General features: G+C 41.9%; 1 protein-coding gene across 2 annotated transcripts in view; it reads right to left on the reverse strand.

Moving 5' to 3' along the window:
- CERS6 (ceramide synthase 6) overlaps positions 1 to 21,300 on the reverse strand; it is a 222,737-nt gene that overhangs the window by 111,631 nt on the left and 89,806 nt on the right. The window lies entirely within an intron of this gene.

The raw sequence follows: 21,300 nt of genomic DNA on the forward strand, positions 1-21,300 counted from the left end.
TGCTTTTAAATGACGTGCCCTTCTCATATCTCAGCACTAACAAGAGAGTATTTTATGCTTTCAGCAATTAACACGTGAGGTTTCTTAGATTATAAAAATGTGCTCTGCTGTAGGGAACAGCATTACCCAAGTCAGACTGGAGCTCTGGGTGGGCTTTAACTACTAGCTCCTGAGGTGGGAATGACTTTTTCCCAGAGGTCTCAAGTGAACAGTTGATAAGCACACCTGCAAATCCACATATGGTTCGCTCCCCAAAGGTTTTGTTATTATTACTAAGATGATAGAAGCTCCTAATTAAAGAATGTTCCTAACTTTTCCACTCCCCCATACCCTTGACACAGCAAGTCTGTCTTTCGGGGGCTCCTTCGAGAGAGGCAGGGAAAGCACAGATTAGAACCTGGGGTTGAGGGATGCACCAGTGCAGCTGTAGCATTTAGTGAAGATGCGAGAGGCGGTAGCTATATTGACAGGAGAAGCCCACCCATTAACATAGTGCTGTCTACATTGGGTGTTAGGTTGAAATAACTGCGTTGCTCAGGGGTGGATTTTCCACCCCCCTGAGCAATGCAGTTACACCAACATAAGTTGGTAGTGTAGACCAAGCCTGAGACGCAACAGAAAGCCCAACCAAAGTCCCAGCTGCACCAGCGGGAGCCTGACCCACCCAACGATGTCACGGTAAATCAGTCTGAACCAGACACCGTCTGCCTAGGAGGTGGGTGCCAGACCCAACAGAGGACAGAGCCAAACAGATCCAATCCAGCCAGAGTCAAATGAAGAAGGAAGCCAGCCAGCCAGACCCGTGATTACCTGCTGGCCCCAGGGCCTGGCTTAGAAAATACAAGTCACTGGGAGGTGGATGGAGATCTGGGCAAGGCCTAACACAACATAACTTCTGGAGGAAATTGCTAGATTCCCAGGAGAGGCAGGTTTGGCTACACACATAAGAGGTAAACACCAGTAGCTTACAGTTAGTGATGCTTACAGCAGGTATAGTGTCATAGGGTGACAGTGGCCCTTTAGGAGGAAAGAGGCCACTGCACCTGTGACTTGTCAGCAATCTCTTAACTGAGCTTTAAGAGAGGGCACCTAAGCCATACAAGTGGTACAGCCAAACAACAGAGAGAATCAGTTAGGACAAGGGCAGAGGAGAGCTGCGTGGTTCGATCCGGAAATGGGCAGGTGAGAGCTACCAGACACAAAAAAACTGCAGGAGATCCTTAAAGGAAGCTGAAGATGGTTCCTGGAGGAAGGCTGAAGGCAGGAGAGCAGCAGAGTTTTGCTGGCTGACCTCCCCAAGCCAGAAAGCCAGAGCTGGAGAGGGCTGAAGGCCAAAGAGCAGCAGAGAGAGTAGACTGCTAGCTTCTAAGTCAGCCAGCCAAAGCCAAGGGCTAGATAGAGTTGAAAGGAGGCGAGCAGTGGAGGGGCCTGCTCACTGACACCTCCATGCCAGAGAGATGGAGCCAGTAGATGGCAGAGGGCTGACAGCCAGGGTGATCCCATGGGGAAGAGTGGGATTGCACTCCAGCAGGAAAGACTAGGGTGGTTTTTCTGGTAATGGTACAGATGAGGACCAAAGAGCCTAGATAACATCGAAGAAACCAGTGTGTGGTATGTGCTGTGCTGATGGACTACACAAGATGTGGAATTTTACGGACTATAGACACTGGGTACTAGAAATGGAGTATGTTTGAGGACTTTATAGACTATTTTGAATTATGTTTTCATAATAAACCAACACCTGGAAAGGTATTATTAGATAGGAGAGCTGTCATGGAGTTATTGGGGACTCGAAAGGAGGAAAACTGAGCAGGGATATACTGGCTGTGCCTTGGCCTGCTGCAGGAGGGCCCTTAAGGTGGCATCACCTTGTGAGAAATAACTTGGGCTCAGCATGGACTGATTTAAATCACTGGATTTTAATAATAATTTAAATCAGCAAGCAGGAAACCTTGATATAAATCCTGTTTTGTATTTGTACTTTTTAGTTGTTTTCCTAAGGAAAGGTTGATTCTCATTAACTGATAATCATTAAAACATGATATTTATGACTAAATACAGCCTTTACATTAATTTTGGTGCTTCTTTTTGCTAACCGGGAAGACATTATATATCTATTCACATTTACTTAAGCAATTATATAGCTTAAGTTACATTTATTCAGATTCTTAATTTTTACATTTTTTTAATCAAGTTAACACAGTGAATTTACTAAATGATTACATTTTTACTTGTGTTTTGTGTCAAGTGCTATTTGGATGGGAATCCAAATTCAATAAAAAATAAAAATTTAATTTTTGTTGTTAAAACTACTTTTATAGTGCTGGATACATATAAAAAAGCTTAACAAAGTTTATCAAAATGTGTTTGAATTTAATGCTGATTTATTAAATGAAATATTTTATGTAGGTAATGAACTGAACTGATTGCTTCTGGTAAGCGTGTCTTTCAAGATTTTAGAACCTTGTAGAGCTTATCCTCTCATACTCAGTTTTTATTCATAGTTTAAAATAAGCTCCCAATTGGTTTCTTAACTTTGAAAGAACTAAACATTGAATTGAAGTAGCTGAAATGAAGAAAATATTCTCTCTATACCTGCAGAAGAGGCTTCTTTCATCAAAAGCTGGTTTTCAAGAAACAGGCTCCAGTTGCTTCCAGTCATTCAGGGATTTGACTTTCTTTAAAATTTGGCAGCAAATATGTACTACTAAGTAATAATTTTGTATTTATTTTAAATTATTAATAGCTTATAACAAGTTTAGGCCTTGATATAGGATGTCACTTTAATATTAAATAGAATTTAAAAAAACACATTTAAATTTAAAAAATCCTGAGCTTCATTAATAAGCGATACTAACATGTACTGGAGGAAACAGCTAGCTGATAATGGAGCACTAAACATCTCAAGTAAAATGTACTATTGACTATCTTCTGTCTGCTCAGTAAAATTGTTTGGTTGCTGTTAATTGCCCCTGAAGCATTTTAGTGCATTTTTTGAGCAGATTCTAGGGAAGACACGTTGCTTTCTTTAAGGGGAGTTCAGGCCACCAGTATACAAGCAACTAAAAGGAAAGATCAGATCTAGTTTATAAAAATATAATGAAGGACAAATTGGGCAGAAAGTGTATGTAAAAATGCCAGTGAGATTCAAAATGTGACTGGTTTAGTTGAACAGAAGCAGCCTCTTGTTCATCTGTAAGATACAGAGCTGCAGAGATGAAATTGCTTAATTGGTATTACACAAATATTGGTTCTCTCACGAGCTCGGTACTACCAGCAACACAGTGCGTATGATTCATGTTGCCACATTCCCCAGGAACTACTGCACAAACCTAGTATTCAGATAAAGAATGTCACCTCTGGTATTGGAAAGTCTTCTAATCATGCGCAGGCAGGAAATAGCCAGGATAGCGAGATGAAGGAATGTAAGAGTTTCCTTATGAGCCAGGTCCTGGAACAGTGAACCCTGCTCCAGAACTGCCAAGTCACGTAATTCATGTGGTGGAGTTTGCAAGACTCTGCCAATGCAAATCAATCAATCAAGGGGAACAATTCAAAACTACCATGTTTAACTCCATGGAAAATATTCCTGCTGACCTCCTTCCCCTTCCTCCACTGCCCAGCCCTCTCTCACTCATACCAAGTGTGAGCAGTTACAATAACTACCTTTCAGTGACAGTTGTCTGCTTTAAAAACCCCTCCTAATATGATCTTTCTTGCATTTTTTCTCAAGGCAAAGTTCATAAAATTACTGTGGTCATTTGCACCTTGTGTATGAAAGACCCACTACTCCACACAGACTGAGACAGCTCTCCTCCAAGCGATTCACAGACTTCTGACACATGTTCAAGGTGAAGTTTTAAATGGTTGACCTCTGGGACTCCACCATCCACACAGCTGTCTAAGGAGGCTTCTTTTGCTTAGCCCTGCAGAAGGCCATTGAAACCTGTCACTGCTGTATTTTGCTGCAGCAGCCACTGCAGAGAAAGAAAACTTTTTACCCTGAGAAGTGCAGATCCAGAAACACTGACTTCCAGTTGTGAATGTGCACCGCATTTTGCATGGGGCCCATTATTTTGAAGACAGAACATTGAATCAGCCTGAAGTCTAATGAAAGACAGCACAAAACTCCCATTGACTTTAGTGGTGCAAGGACCTCACCTATATTCTTATTACACCAAACCAGGCGCCAGAATTCATGATGAATTCTATTCACAATGAGTTATTCAACAACCTATAGGGCTGGACAAGTTGTTATAAAGAAAAATTGTTTCAAAGACTGGCAGAATCTGCATCAATCAACTTTTGCAGTAAGTTACTCTATTAGCTTTAGCTGTAGAATGTCTTAAGCTTGCTCTCCGAACACATGAAACAGAACTGCAAAAGGTTTTCTGTTACTCCATGTCAGGCAGCTTTCAAAGCAAATTTTGCCTGGTTTAGCACCAAGGATGAAATCAAGATCCCCTACATAAAGCCCATAGGCTCTCTCATGCCATTTATGTATAGTCCTACATTGGTTTATTGTTTCAATTAACAGTAAAACACTTGAGACCACTGTCCGGGTAGACACATTCATATTAGCTATATAATTAATAATATCAATGTTAATAACCTGAATTCATTTAGGTTTGGAAGAAAAATAATGTAACTGGTTTGCTACTTAAATCAATTGACTAACAATTAACATGCAATATTCAGTGAAGCTTAACTGCTACATGGTCTAGTATAGAGTCAGCAAACATCAATGACCTAACAAATCAGTTGGTATTTAATAGATATCTGTCTTTATTACATCTAAATAAATACAATAATTAATACTAGATGTGTGTTAAATATAATTAATATATACTGAGCACTCTAAAATATCCATTCAATTAACTCTGTAGTTGAGACGGTTTAGATTGAGGTTCATGGACCATTATAGCCTGAAGAAATAAATGGACAGCAAACTGATATTAGCACATTTCCTACAAACAGTTTTAAAACTGGAAAAGACATGATCAGTGTGTCAGCTGGCAGACCCATCAGTAACTGTGTTGTGGATTTACCACTAGCTCTGAGCAAGAGACTGCATGTAGCTGTGCTGCCACAGGAGCAGGCCAGGGATTGAATTATAATTCAGTTCTGTGCCTGGTTTCTTATTTTGCTCAAGAGAGAAAGTAATCTGAGTCTGCTCTGTACTTCAAGCAGATTATAACCCCCTCCCTGCAGGGCCATAGTGTGGGAATGAGAGTAGCAGGCCCACGGAATATGTGCCGTAACCCACGATGAGGGTAGGCCATGCCAGGGAGTGTCAGCATTATCACCAATCCATAATGAAGCCAGCCTGAAGTAGGATTATGGATGCTCTCGAAGTTAATTTGAAAGTTAGTTTGCTCTAAATGAGTCACCAATTCCATTATGGATTAAACAATTTCAGGGAACATACTGAAGGTCAATAGCACAGGGGAGGGGTGGGGGTGGAACAGGACTCCTAAAAGATTGCCAGCAGTGTTATACCTTAAATTATCGACCAATAGCAGAACATGGGGACCTGAAGAGTTTCTCCAAAGGCTGGTCTACACTGGGGGGGGGGCGGGAATCAATCTAAGATATGCAACTTCAGCTACGTGAATAGCGTAGCTGAAGTTGAAGTATCTTAGATCGATTTACCTCAGGTCCTCATGGCACGGGATCGATGGCCGCAGCTCTCCTGTTGACTCCGCTACCGCTGCTTGCTCTGGTGGAGTTCCGGAGTCGACGGGGAGTGCATTTGGGGATCGATTTATTGCATCTAGACAAGACGTGATAAATCAATCCCCGATAGATCGATTACTACCCGCCAATCCGATGGGTAGTGAAGACGTACCCCAAGAAAGATATGCTTGGAGGTGGAAATGACTTTGTATAAATGAGCTACGTCATTAGGGCTGGTTCATAACAAATACTTGGCTCAACTCCTGCAATTCATTACACATTTTGCCTGCCAAAGGCACTTTTCAGTTACATGTTTTACGGCTCTGCAAACTGAGGTGTTGTATGGGCTACAGAATGTGAATGGATGCATCAGAAACATTCTGCAAGTCATTTGACACAGGAGAAATGGGTTTCCTTGGTTCTGTTAGAGGGTAAAAAAGCAGCCCTGTGTTTAAGCTGTGTCTTTATGACTGTTTGTTGGCGTCAAACATAGATAGCACACAGATGGTACTGAGCCCTGCATCAGCTAGTGTCTCTGTAAACCAAAGCCCTAAGCTGGCTTTGCTCACATTATTTAAAAGAGTTTGTAAAGGTTTAAATGATTAGGTGTTTTAATAAATAATTGTTATAGACTGTTAGAGTCCATCAGGTCAACAGGCTACTTATAACCATCTATAAAACTCTCTTTTGATGTGCTTATAATCATCCAAAAATACATAATACTCATGTCTGCAATATGTTTATAACACCTGATTGTTTATAAACCTTTTATAAATAATATAAACTTCCATTTCTAAATAAAAATGTGCCCCCGTTTTGAAAAACCATTTTGTCTATCATCTGGTTTGCTCTTTGCCTGGTGTGAAGATATTGGATTAAATCCTGACCTCACTGAAGTCAATGGCAAAACTCCCTTGAGTTCAAAGGGGGCCAGATTTCACCATCAAGCCTAATTCTCTTCTCATATGCACCATTGTTGTAACAGTCCTGATTTACAGCAGTAAGAAGTGAAATGAGCCTACTTGACTGGCTACCATGTAGGCTGCATACTGAGAGTTTATTCTCTTGATTTAATATCACATACTTCTCATCTCACTGCCAAGCCTTTACATAATGTCAGTTGCCTTCTCCATCACATACCTATATAGTTGGGGGCTGAAACGACTCATATCCTCTGTGTATCAGGCACAGAGAGGGGCCTGTAACACACACTCACTTATGTGTTACACACTCCCCCTCCTCAAATGAGGCTCATCCTCAGCCTTTGAGGCCCACAGCTGTTTGAATCCTGGAAGAGACCCCACTTATGTGAGGCCATCTTGGCTGACACACTGTAAGTAGATGGGAGAGTTTCTCCCATCAACCCACTGCGGTGTGGACACCGCAGTAAATTGACCTAAGGTACACTGATTCCAGCTACTTTACTCATGTAGCTGGAGTTGCCTAACTTAGGTCGAGTTAGCCTCATAGTGTAGACCTGCCCTTAATAGCAACTTCCTCAGGTCTCAGACAGTATCCAATGGTCTGCAAAGCAGCATGGGCAACCACAGAGCTATAACACAAAGAGCCTGCTGATAGTCTTACATTTTGTCTCCCTGGGTTACAATGCAAGCTCTTCAGGGCAGGAACCATATTTTATTCTATGGCTTATAAAGTACCAAACCATTTACACAGCTATAAATATAGTAATAGTTAAACTCAAGCCCTGCAGTCGACAGCAGTTCTCTATTTTCCAGTATCATTTAAAATGCAGTTGCTGCACGTACAGTACAGTGGCCTCACTTAAGAAAATGACTGACACACTTTCCTTAATTTCATTATATAACACTCTTTCCTGTTGTATTTCAGCTGAATGGCATTGTGTTAAGATGTTTACAGTTTGCATCAAAAGCGCTCTGCTGCTAATTTTAGGTGGAAAATAAAAAAGATTTGGGAAAGAAGAAATATGATGCAGTTGGGGTTAGTCATTTTCAATATATAACTTAACAGCAATAAGCTTGGGCTCTAACATGATGATGTGCAAACACAAAAAATCCAAACCCACTCAACCAAGTAATTGTAATTGCTTCATCGTTCAGATTCAGCATAGCAGGCAGGCAACAATGGGACAAACTACTTGTCATTTTACTGTACTGTTGCTTCCATCACTGCATAAATTAATATGTATGCCCCTGTAGCAGTATTTGCCTACACAACAACTGCTGCAAATGATGGAACCACAGCATTAGAGTTGTTTTTTTACTTGTAAACATTTATCTCATACTCCAGAAACACTGGTCTGAATAAACTCTCTGCTATGTTGTAACAGGGTTATGCAAAAGATTTTATAGTGCAATATCTACAAATCTGCCTAGGAGATTTGGATACCCAATTCCCATACCTTTTAATGACAATTTCCTTAGATAGCTAAAAACTTATCTTAAAATGTTTGTAGAATTTCAAAGAAATGCCCAAAACTCTAGCAGAGTATGTGAAGAAAATCAGTCTTAACATTTCTGTAACTAGGTTAAATCATTTTAGAAAATGGATCAGCAATAAAGGATGTGTAAGGCCCATACATGATCATGTACAGAGACAAAAGTTGGTTAGAGGAAGGTGAGGACCCGATCCATGGGAAATGAAAAAAGAGCTCCTTACACTGTTCCAGTCTAACTACTATTGTATATCATATACTCTTAAGTGTCCATTGGTTGGGAATGAGAAATTACTGCAGCCCTAGGGCCAACACATGTAAGTGCAAGATGAGATAGGAAGCAAAAGGTAGTGAATGGGAATCAAACCAAGGGATGTGTGAGATTTGGTAGACAACTCTTCTCTCCCTTCCACTCACATTGGCTAGGGAGCTAGGGGAATCTTCCACCCACTTGAATCCATCCATGCTTCTTGGCTAGCAGCTTCTGTTGCTTCAGACCATGTCTTCAGACTGTTGCCTATTTAATATTTCCCTGGTTATCAATGCCCCTACCTTTTGTTATCAGGAAAGTACCGTCTGCTTTGATATCAGCCCTGAGAACAGCTGTCACAGACAGCAATCAGGATGGTCAGTCACACAGTCCACAAGAAGAGTTAATGCCTAGGTGACTACTCTTTGGCACTCCCACTCTGGTAATTGTAGCTTTCATGCATTAACATCTGATTAAAGGAAGAGAGCAACTGCAATCTGCTCCATCTCATGCCAGTTATGTACAGCCTTCAGACTTGGGACATTCTGTCAACTTGGCCTTTACCTGGGCAAAATGTGGGTGCTCCAAATGCATTCAATAAACATACCACTTTAAAGAGATCTCACCTGACTCGGCACAATCACTGCTCTTACTTGATTAACGGCTGGCTCAGTACTTCATATGGGAAACTGATATACTATGGTGACTGTCTATCCACTTACAACATCAAATGTTCTCCCAAGACAAGTAGACTGGCAGTATGTTCTAAAGTACTTCTCAGGAATGCAGTGAGAGACTTGACTGCTCTTGTTCAACATGACATGTCTTCTTGGTGAGAAGTGCAGACTTGCCAAAATAGATTTCCCAACCTCTCAAGCCTTCTAACTTTATACTAGTAATGACATTTTACAGATGTTCCAGAAAGATGCAGACCAATAGGAAAAATGAATAAAAGGAAAGAGAGAACCTTTACAAATCAGCTTGCTATATCTTTGAATCAATGCAATTACTTAGATACTTAAATTTAGGCATGTGCTGAAACACACTCGGAATCAGGGCCGTTAGTACTGCACCAAAAAATTACAGTAAACTCTTAACTACTTCATCAGCTAATAAAATTGATTCCTTGAAAAATATAAGCAAAGCAGCTCAGCTAGTCACTTAGCAGAGTCCAATGGCTTTGTCTGCTGCATTGTTTTAAAAAATACCTTGGTCTCCAAATGTTTTGCCTGCCTGCCTTGCAGAGTTAATTTAGTGTTGGGAACCTCTAGAAGCATTAAGCTGACTGATCTTTGCATCAAACGTGCCAGAGAGAGCTTACAGGAATTCTTGTTAATGTGACTGGATGATACTAGGAGCTGGAGATTAACAATCTACTTTTTCCCTTTTTGTTGTTCTCTCTCTTTCATTTTTCTGTATTGAGATACATTTTATTAGTACTGAATTTAGGCTCTTAATGTTAATGTAGCTTTAAACATAGTAGCCCACTTTGTACTCTGATTTATGACCTGTGCAAACCCAGTGGACTTTGGTGTACTCAGTGCAGAATTTGGTCTAATATATGGACATGACATTATGTGTCCTATTACTGTTTTACTGTAGATTAAGTACTGCTGTGCTAATACTGTGTACACACAATTCTTTTTGCTTGTATCTATTATAATGCAATTGTTCAGTGCATATAGCCATTTTCTCTCTAGTGCTTGGCTCCAGACTGTTACTTATGTATAGCTAAAGGAGCTCTGGTAGGAGGCAGCACTTGTCAGAGATCTGGATTTTATTGCAGTAGATCCCATTTTCAGTCTCTTCTGCTGACCAGGATATCTGTATGGATATGGTGGTTGTAACATTTACTATATATTAGCATGAAATTGGAACATTAATTGTTATGAAACAGAATGAGCTTTGGTTAATAGCTATAACTCTCCAGTTTACACATAATTACTTCACATTTCACACCTTCAATTAGATATTATTGCACAAACATTGTAAGTGTGCACAATCATACAACTAAACTGTGAAGAAATCCATTCCTATATTTTGCAGACTTTCAGCTTTGCCAACTCAAATAGGAATGTATGTGGATAACTATAGCTGCTAAGTATTCTTTTCTTTATGTGAATAAACATCAAGGCAAACTAAATCCACAGCTTTGAGTATGTTCCCAGAGCATCTTGGGTTTTGACATGGAAATAACATCCCACTTTGCTTCCAGACTTCCCACTAGTCTCTTTAGTAAAGCCTTTGCATTGACCCACATCTTCCTTGTCATGTTTGAAAAAGTGCACTGCACAATGGTTTCCAGTAGCGCTCATATACAATAATAACGTCACACCTCCAAACCAAGCAGTTTTTACTCACGCCTAGCATGCAGCCACGGACAAGTTTTGCCAAGTTAGGGCTCGTTAGTTTGAAACTTACCTAACAGGTAGAGGTGAAGCTGTAGTAACTGTAATGGAAACTCTAAATGTACTTCAAAGACTGATGCAGTGAGAGCTCTGGCAACAGATCACAAGGGTCGAGCTGCGATGATATGTACATATTGTTCTCTTGGCATTTAGATTCCATACTGTTTACTGAGCTGGGCTGTGACTAACATAACACTGTCACTGTAACAATTTTCTGGGGTTATAAAACATATCTCTTTATTAAAACTCTAGTGGAGGCACTCAAAGGAACATTTCAGAGGCTAACCTGTACAGATTATACAGGCTGTAAAAAAGACTATTATAGTTATGGGGAGGCTGTGTCTTCTACTGGGCAAGGCTGATAAATTCTCCATACCCATACTGCAACTGTACATTTGCCAACACTTTCTCTCTCTTTTTCCCGCTCTGAAACCCTGAGCTCCACATAATAACCCTCCTCTTTCTGGTCAAGAGAAGCTGGACATGACTCTCTCTGGAGTGAGTGATTGCTGCTTCTAAACTGGCAAAGGGGGTCTCATTCCTATTCAGCGCTGAGCAACTGCTTCCAAATCAAAAGATGAAAAAGACTTGAGATGTGGGGAAAAATCTACTGAGTCTTGCCATTGGTTTAAAAGGGCTTTGGATCAGCTTGTTAGAATCACTAATCCATGGGCCAGCCCTCCTTCCCATCTGTTATACTTCATATTTTTTCCATCAATAAATAAGGAAATATTTTACCTACCACACCATGAGTAATAAAAATAACGTATCTAATTTTAACATGCACCAACTAGAGAATTAAGAAGCTTATGACTATTCTCAAAGGGTAATGCTGACACAGATCCAAAAGTAGCACGTTTTTAATTTTGGAATTTTTGATATTACAAAACGTAACCTTTGCACAAAATTCTACTTTCAGATCCACATGGCAGCACTCATCTGGCATTCTGTTTTCTCCCTGCTGTATCTATTGGGTTCCAGAAAGTGGGCGGGCAAAAGCCCGCCCACTGCTAAAGTAGAGAAGGGGAGGATTTACAGGACTAGGAAACCAAAAGATTCCGGGGGAGAACTAATGAAACAACAGGGACAGGAGCACAGTCAAAGGGTCAAAAGAAGAGAGCCTCACGGGGACACCGAGCAGAGAACCCCGGATAGTACCCATTGCTCCTCGAAGGTGTCAAGGGAGCCAGTGGATGCCACTCAGAGGAACTCTGCCTGGAAACAGGTCCCAGAGTCACAGGAGTCTCCATCGTCCAACCTCCTCTCCCTGGTTTTATAGATGACCGTTTTAGCCAGGGCCAGTAGCAGGTTGACCAGGAGGTCCCGTGACTTTGTGGGGCCACAGATAGGGAGTGCGTAGAGAAGGAGGTGAGGGGGAAAAATGCAGCCAGAAATGTAACAGAATATGTGTGAGGAGCCAGTATAGGGGCTGCAACCTGGCGCACTCCAAGTAAATGTGCGCCAGAATCTCCCTCACACCACAGAAGGGGCAGGACGGGGTAAACTGTGCCAAATACACATCAGGTGTATCCCCAGCGGGCCTCCGGACCAGGGTGGAGTATAGGCTGGCCCACCAGGGCTCCTCACCCTCCAGAAGTGGCAGGAGGGTGACGGGGCGGGACACGAGGGTGAGGAAGTGAAGGGTGTGAAGCACGAGCATGTATAGATGCTTTCATGGCACAGTCTGGAAGTAGACTGGCTGCAAGTCATGCACCCAGCTCACAGAGAAGAGGCAGGGGGCCGGTTGGGTCCACGGGGCAGGGGCCCAATGAAAAGGTCCTGGGGTGGAAGGTGGGCAGGGCGTGCCCTCGTGCAGGACCCGTTCGAGGTAGGCTCGAGCAGTGGACAGCAAAGCAGCCCTCACCTCCTGAAGTACACGCTGGGGAGTACAAGGCCTGGAAAACCCCATACACCGAGCAAGCATCAGGGGATCCAGCCAGTCTCCCCAGTCGTAATCCAGGAGGTCTCCAACTTTGCTGACTTCTGCCAGAACCAACCTCTGGCACACCGAGGGGGACTCTGCCACCTGCACACAGAGCTGAGGACTGTGTAGCAGGGGCTCCGTGAGGAGATCTGCCCCCTCGGTGGCTGCCGCAGACCTAGTCGCTGAGAACAGTTTCCAGGTCCAGAGGAGGTCCTGGTAGAAGACCGGCAGCCCAGAGAGGTCTCGAGGAAGACCTCTCGGATTGAGATAAAGGAGCTGCCGGTCGTATCGGAGCCCTCGGAAGCAGCGCAGGAAGGCGTGTGCCAGTACTCTCCACGCCGGACTACCTGCACCATAAAGGAGCCTCTGCAGGGCCTAGAGGCAGAAGACATGGACCTGACTGTGTAGGCACTTCAGACCCTGCCTTCCCTCCTCCAGGGGCAGGTCTCTTATTAACTTTACTGGACTATTCACTCAGCTACAGAAAACAGAACATCAAAGCTGACATCCCTTGTCAGTAAATCCTTTCCATTGGTTAGTTTCTGAGACAGGAGGATTGTTGGCCTCTTTACCCCCCCAAAAAAAAGACACAAGCTGAAACATGCAGCTTCTTCCAAAAGTGCTTTAGAAGCTGGTGGTGCATAAGTTACAATATAGCGTATTTTGCAATTTCTATCTGCAGCTGGAGAGTTACACAACTTTGGTTTCAGGCATTAGCTTTCTTGTCAATTGGCCAACTTGATTAAGAAATCAAATTCCTATCTAAACATGAAATCAAAATAACAAACCAGTTTAAGGATATACTGTTAACCCTTGGAGAATATTCAGGGCAAGGGTTCTCAAACCTTTTCCATAGTGTGAACAATGTTTTAGTAAAGAATTTTTCTTGTAGGCCACCTCTCCTCCTAATCACAGTCCCACATCCCTGTGCCAATTACAGCAATTGCTACTTAGAAAAGAAAAGTATTTATGTATTCTTGTACCCCTGAGTATGCAACATCTTGGTGTTCTTCAGAACACAGCACAAATCTATATAGCACATCTTTTAAAACAGGTGTTTAGAAACCTAATTATTTTGTAGAAGAGAATGACAACATTTCTCTTTCACAGGTTCAGAACCCATCCAGAAAGTGCATATGTCTCTCTGGACATCATGTGCTGTCTCCTAAGGCCTTGCCTACCTCCGTTCTTTCTAACCACATTAGCTTTGTATGGTATAATATTACAAGTGTGACAATATCACCGATGACAAGTGCTCCATCCACCCAATTCTTTTGGCATCCCAAAGCTTCTCTTAGGATATATTGCTGTATTTTGTTGAACCTGGTTAGCTACCACTAGATGCACAGAGTTGATAAAAAGTTCCATTGCACTTCTCAGCCCAGTAAAGTTATAGTAGCTCTGATTATTTGGATTGGCATGTTCTTGCAAATGGTAAACAGGTTCATGCACTAGTGTGGCTTCTTAGACAGCTAAAGTGATTTGAAGAAGTAACTCTACTGCAGAAAGATTGCCTTCTTTTAAAGTTTGCAAAGGAGCAGGCAGTATAAATTGAGAAATCTTCTTTGCCTTCCTATTAAATTTCATGGTTTAAAGTTTGGCTGACTTCTGATTTTCCTCTGGGCTGATGTTTTAAACAGTTATTTAATATTTAATGTTACAGCACCACTCGGGACCACTACTGTCCTACATCCACATTCTCAACATGCAGCTCTGAAAATATTAAGAGCAAAATTTAGTAGTGCAGAAAAATGAAAAAAAAACCAACCAAAACACACCCTAGCACTAAATTTCTAAAGCAATGCAGTGTTATAAATAATACAGTATGTTTGTATAATTATCCCAGAAAAGATGTACAGTTTAATAGGTGTTTTCATAGTTCTTTCTGTGTTATGTGGCCCTGGACAGTTTAATGGTTATATAACTGGTCTGGCTGTAAACTTCAAGGTCAACATGAAGTAAACCTTTGATAAGATCTCAGAGATCCATTAGTCTAACCAAATATCACCCTACAAAGATGCACTCGCATCTGGAAAACTCTTGGGATGAGTGCCTAAAAAACAAAGACTTAATTGCCATGCAGTCATCTTTACCTTCTGATTGATAGGACTGTCTTCACCGTTAGTGATGCTCATTGCTCAAAAGTTACCCAAGCCCATGAATCTTTCAGCCTTCCCTGGATCTCACTCTCTGTGTGCACAGCCAGGAGCTCTTTCTGGTATCCTGGACCAGGAGTTCTCTAACTTTTCCTCCTACTGTGCACTATACGTCTTTATGGAGAGACTAATTAAAGAAACACCTCTCACCTGTAAGCACACAGACCATCTCTCCTCCCATTCATGACTGCATAACATTCCTGTAGCAATCACAACCACTGTTTCATGTTCATCTGTAACACAATAGGTTTTTTGTTTCTTAAAAAAAATAATTTCATTGTCTGTGTTCACTCTTCAATTTATTTTCTTCATCTATTCTAGAGGACTGCATTTACTCTTCTATTCCCCTGCATTATGCCCATTACCCCACGATCTGTTGTACCTTTGGATTAGTTTACCAAGGGAACATCACATGTATACTTACTTGTACAGATGAAGACAAATAACTGTCACTCTGCCTCAGATTTTTTTTTAAAGAAAATCAGCATGTGCGTTAGCCCGCAAGATTTCAATCAAACTACAAAAGAAACAGTAATAATGGATTTATATAGCAGGTTTCAAGAAAAAGCAGTGTCCTCAGGGTGGCGTGAGAACAAAACTTAACAGGCCAGAATACCAGCAAATCTATCAAGAAGCACCAGACAGTCAAGCCTTACTCATTCATTTTAAAGTATCTAAGGGCCATAATTGAGCACAATTAACTGATTTGAGGAATGGGCATTAAATACTTCCAAATAGTATTTCTGCAGTATCTTGCATTGAAAATATTTCGTAGCCTGCAGCCACAAATTTTCATCATGTTTTAAATGGTTGATTCTAGATCTTTCATGTGAGTAACTTTGTTTACATAAGTTGATCCCTTGGAGATTCTATACCAAATTCATTCTGGAATCTAACAAAATAGTCTGTATTTGCATTTTTTTCAGAATTCACTGACCCTGACTTCATGGGTCTCAAGGATGAGAGGGGTCAAAGTGCAAAACATTAGTCTGATTTGCCAAATATTGGAGAGACAAGGTGGGTGAGGCAATATCTTTCACTGGACCAGAGACAAGCTTTTGAACCACAGAGTTCTTCTTCAGGTCTTTGGTCACTTGGTCAAATTTTGTCTTCAGTCCATAACTCTAATGATGTCAGTGAAGTGGAATCAAAGAAGTCGTATGGGTATAAATGAAGACAGAATATGGCCTTACAGAATAAGTTATTAGAAGGCTCTCCATCAACAGACTTCAAGCTCAGTGAGTTTGTCAGTGATCCTCGTTTAGAACAGGCAAGCAACAGACTGTCTAACAATCTTCCACTGTTAGTCATTTTGTTATTCTGGATATACGTGCAATGTTATCTCCATATACCACAAACTGTTCTGTCAGTAAAAAATCTATTCTCTGCGGGGTCTGAATGGAGATCCTTGTTATAGCGGTGTTTTGATAGACAGCTGTACAAATGCAGCTCAGCAGGCATTACCTTCAGCTCAGTTTACAACTTTCAGCTCTTAATCATGAAACAAAAAAAATCTATACCTCTATTGTAAACTTCCAATTTAGCTTATAAAATAGTTACATCAGAAAAAATACTCACATCTTAGCTTTCTCTAAAGAGCATGAAAGCACATTATTGAAAGGTATATTCACATGGGATAGTCAAAAACTCAGAAGGAAACAAATATTAAATATTGTGGGGAACTAGTCTGCCGTGTAATACACAGGTCCCATTTGCTTCAATAGAAGTTGTGCCCTGTATCTTTGCACAGATTTTGGCAAATCAAAAAAGGTGGAAAATTGTTTTTTTGGGTCAAATGAAACAATGAAATGTTTCAATTTTAGGCACTTTTACTAACAGCAATGAAATAAAGGGCTAGATTCACAGTAGGAGGAAGTAGTGCCCCTCTTATGCCCAACAACTCAGTGGTAAGGGCACTCCCCTAAGATGTAGAAGACATCCTCACACTGGAGTAAGGATCTGATCTCAGGTCACTTCCCTTCCAGTGGGCTGTTGGCTTCTCTGGGGTGTTTCTTTCTCTCACTCACTCCTGTTAAAGCTGTTCTACTTTGTATAAAATACTTAGAGAGTCACTGGGCCAGCAAAAAAAGAGCGAGTGACTCCATAGCCCTGTGGTTAGGCCACTCACCCAGGATTTCAGTGCCTGTTCTAATGAATAGTTAATGATTTATAGGAAGTGGAACAGCTCCAACAGAAGAGAACAAGATCCATCCCGGAATACCAAACGACTCCTTTTGATAATTCCATGCTCATCTACAGGCCTTTACACTCACAACACAAGTACTATGGGGGGCAGGTGATTTCAGTCAGAGCTGAGGGTGTACAGCATGCCACAGAAAATGCATAACCTCTTCAAAAATTGATCACAAGCCAATGCAAAGACACACAGATTGTGAGAAATACAGCTAGTACTGTCTGTTCAGCTCTCCCCTTGGAGCACGCTAAACGGTTACATTTCAGTCTGAGCAGACTTCCCAACCTAATTTTAAACCAGTGTTCACATTAACTAGAATTTAAGAAAGGATTATTTAAATTTCCATACCATAAAGCAATGATGAGCGCACACAAACCACGAGGGAAAAATCAATCTAGTTAATTTATTATAACATTGCTTAATGTGAAGTGATAACATTAAGTGATAGCTTCTTCACAGGATCTGTACAGGAGTTAATTAAACTTATTAACAGTATTTAATACTGCATCACCTAAGCAGAAAGATTCAAGGAATTGGGAATTCTAAATAATCCAATTTGGAGAGAAGGGGGGAATTCATAAGAAATATATGAACACTGTCACAGTACAACCTGAATACAGTTTGAGTACGTTAGAATGATCTAAAGGTACAGCATAGACATAATTCAAATCCTAAAGTAACAAAGCACATGTAGCATCCATCACTGCAGGAGAGAGTCAGAACACGCCAGTAGAGAATATAAAGGTGATTCTTTTACACCAGCTGCTGGACATCAAAAGATCTCATGTACTTCTCTCTTCAGCTCTAGCTCTCCCACTAACTAAAGGCAGTATGTACTCCCTAGTGTATTACAATATATAGTGTAGACACAGGGTATCTTGAAGCCCAGGTCTGGGCTATGCAGTAAGCGAGAGGGCTGCTGACTTCACTACAAACCATCCTTACAGCAAAATGGTCCATATTACATTTTATGATGGATGGGGTCAGACCCAGCCTCCTGAAAATCCTTGCTCCTGTCCTGCCTTTATTTGTTTACTTCAGGTTGAAGAGTCTCAACTGTTGTCCACCCTGTTGTCCAGGCCGCCATTTCACAAGCTAGCTTTCACAATAGCAAAGCTGGGGACAGAATAATGAGAGTTCTCATTCCACTCTAATAAATACCCACTGAATATACTAAAGTAAACCCTCTGTAACACATCTAGACGACATCTCCACTATCCTAACCACCCGTCCCCAGACATGCAGGGAAAACATTTGGAGTTCTGAATGTGCAGTGTGCATTGCCAGTGGCTGTTACTTAAGGTTTGAGCTTATGAAATAAAACAACAGGCCAGATTCTCAGCTGGGCACATCTGAGAGGGATGGAAATGGGCCACAACGGAGACAGTTGAGGCTTGCTGATTTCAGGGCCAATTCTATGCTAGCTGCCATGCAATTAGAGCAGCCAAAGGGCCATACACTATACCCTCCCCGCTTCACTGACATGCTAGGGAGTAATAATGGGGTGAAGGAGCAGCTTTTCCAGCTCTCTGTGCACCAGGGTCTCCCCTGCTTCAGAAATCAAGTGGCTTTCTGCTCCCTTTACACTGCTACAGCGGTGCAATAAGGAGCAGAGCAAGTGACAGAATCTAGTCCAATATTCTTACTGTTCAAACCAGACACTGGTGGTAGCTGGTCAAATGGTACGAACATTTCCCCATGAGTAACTGATCAGAAAATGTCAATATTTCGAGCCATTGCCAGGGACTATTTTTCAACTCTACACAGAGCAGACAGCAGGAACTGGGAAACACCTATTTGGAGCATCCAAGCATGCAATGTGCTGAGGATCCTGTGAGTTATTCTGTCTTGCCAGCCAGAATGTGCCATGGGCCTCTGGTTTATCCTCTGCACCAGGCCCTCCTTCTCCACCGCGGACTGCCTCATGGCAGGAAAGCCTTACTCTACAAACTATCACATCATCCAACATGGCAAAAGAAGTGAAATCCCTTATCACACCATCATCTGTCTCTCTTTGCACAGAAAACCTTCATCAGGCACATCAGCTCTTGGCAATGAGCATGACACTAAGAGAACTACTTGCACGAGATGGGGAAAAAAATTCTATATCAATGCCCTTCTGTTCTGCCAATGAAACAGTCGAAGAGGAGAGAAAACAAATCTGACTCAATCTACCTTGACATCAGGCAATAGAAATGGATGCTTGCAGAGCTATTTTTGTTGATACCTCTTGGAAAAACACTCAAACCTGACGCAGATTCTCTCACTCAGTGTGAGAATGACGACAAAATGTGGTATTTCAATGCTGGGCCTCTGAAAATAATACACAGAATTCTCCCTTTCAAAGAACGCTACTCACCTCCCTCATACTTGCATTTTGTTTTTGCCAGTTAATTTATAAGATTCATTCCTTTATATGTAATGTGCCCTGTGTGTTTCAGTTTTTTGTTTTTTTTTATCTGGCATGGAAACTTTCTCATTTAAAAATCAATATAAAATCCAGAGAAACAATAACATTTTACCACTGTACTAGAGACACACAGACGTTCTAGGACAATTACTGAAGTTTTGCTATTTATTATTTGTACAGAAGTAGAACACAGGAGCCCTACTCATGGACCAAGACCCCATTTTGCTAGGCACTGTACAAAGACGAAGACAGCTCCTGCCCCACAGTGCTTACTGTAAAAGATCTTTTACTAGACTCCACAAGAATCCTGCGGTCAGAAGCACCGCCAAATATTTTCAAGAACTCTTACAATGTTTGTTTGATCCAACACTTACCTCACAGCTTTACTTAGTGAGTGAAATTTACAGAAACGTACAGTACCCAGTGCTGCTGCTATTGAAGCCAGTGACAAAATGTCAGCACCTAGTTCCTTCTGTTTTGCTGTGCTTGTGTTCCTACATAATTTGCTGTTTTCTTAATGCTGAGAATTAAGATAATTCTACAGGTACTTTGCCAAATATAATATGTTGATTATAACATAGTTTGGAAATAAATTGGGGACTTTTAAAAGACATTGGTGAATGTGGCAACTCTGCTTCAGAGTCCTTCAGAACTTAGGCATCTTTGGAATGCAGCATTGGACAATGTGGTTTTGCAGTGATGGTGCATGTGTGCAGAGTTCTTAGATGCTGTACTGTTCTGTTTCTATGCCACGTTCCATAACAGAATCTGTATAATTTCCCTTTAGGAGATTAAAAAAACAGGAACAATTCAATTACATTATATGTTTATCATGGTGTGAAAAATACATAGTTTTGCAGCAGAGAAGGCAAATCCTATATCAAGACCCATACATGCAAGGCATGGTAGGAAGAGTGCCTGTATCCCCCTCTGGAATCAGTAAAATCCCATGAGAAGGATCATGCAGTAAATTGGAATAGACATAACTTCATGTATGAATTATAACAGGTCTGTACAACAGAAAGCATAGGTCCTCCCCCACCATCCCCAAGATCACATCTGAACTATAACCTGTCACTGACAGCATGTCTACACTGGAACTGAAGGTGTAATTTCTAGCACTGGTAGACATACCCATGCTAGCTTTGATCAAGCCAGCGAGCTAAAAATACCAGTGCAGCTGCAGCTGCACAGGCAGTGCAATAGGTTAGCCACCTCAAGTAAAATCCCATCTGAGATTCTAGGTTTAATACTTGGGATACCTAACCTGTCCTACTACCCATACAGCTGCAGCCAAACTGCTAGCTAAATCAGAGCTAGTGCAGGAATGTCTACCCAAGCTGGAAGTTCCACCTCCAGCCCTAATGTAGACCTGCCTTTAGATACTGGAGTGATAAAAGTGCTCCCTGTACTCCACCTAGGGTTGCTAACTTTCTACTCGCACAAAACCAAACACCCTTGCCCCTGTCCCGCCCCTCCTACGAGGCCCTGTGCAGCCCCCACCCCGTCTGTGAGGCCCCACTCCCACTCACTCCATCCCTCTTCCCTCTGTCACTCACTCTCCCCATCCTCACTCACTCATTTTCAATGGGCTGGCTTAGGGGACTGGGGTGTCGGAGGGGGTGCGGGCTCTGGCTGGGGGTGCAGGCTCTGGGGTGGGGCCAGAAATGAGGCATTCTGAGTGCAGGAGGGGGCTCCAGGCTGAGGCAGTGGGTGGGGATGCGAGATAGCTCCAGCTGGGGGTGCAGACTCTGGGGTGGGACCAGGGATGAGGGATTTGGAGTGGAGGAGGGTTCTCCAGGCTCTGACCAAAGGATTCGGAGTGTGGGACGGGGCTCTGGGCTCAGGCCGGGGCGCTGGGTGCAGGAG

This window comes from Gopherus flavomarginatus, chromosome 10, assembly GCF_025201925.1.
Source record: "Gopherus flavomarginatus isolate rGopFla2 chromosome 10, rGopFla2.mat.asm, whole genome shotgun sequence".
In the NCBI taxonomy this organism is placed as follows: Eukaryota; Metazoa; Chordata; order Testudines; family Testudinidae; genus Gopherus; species Gopherus flavomarginatus.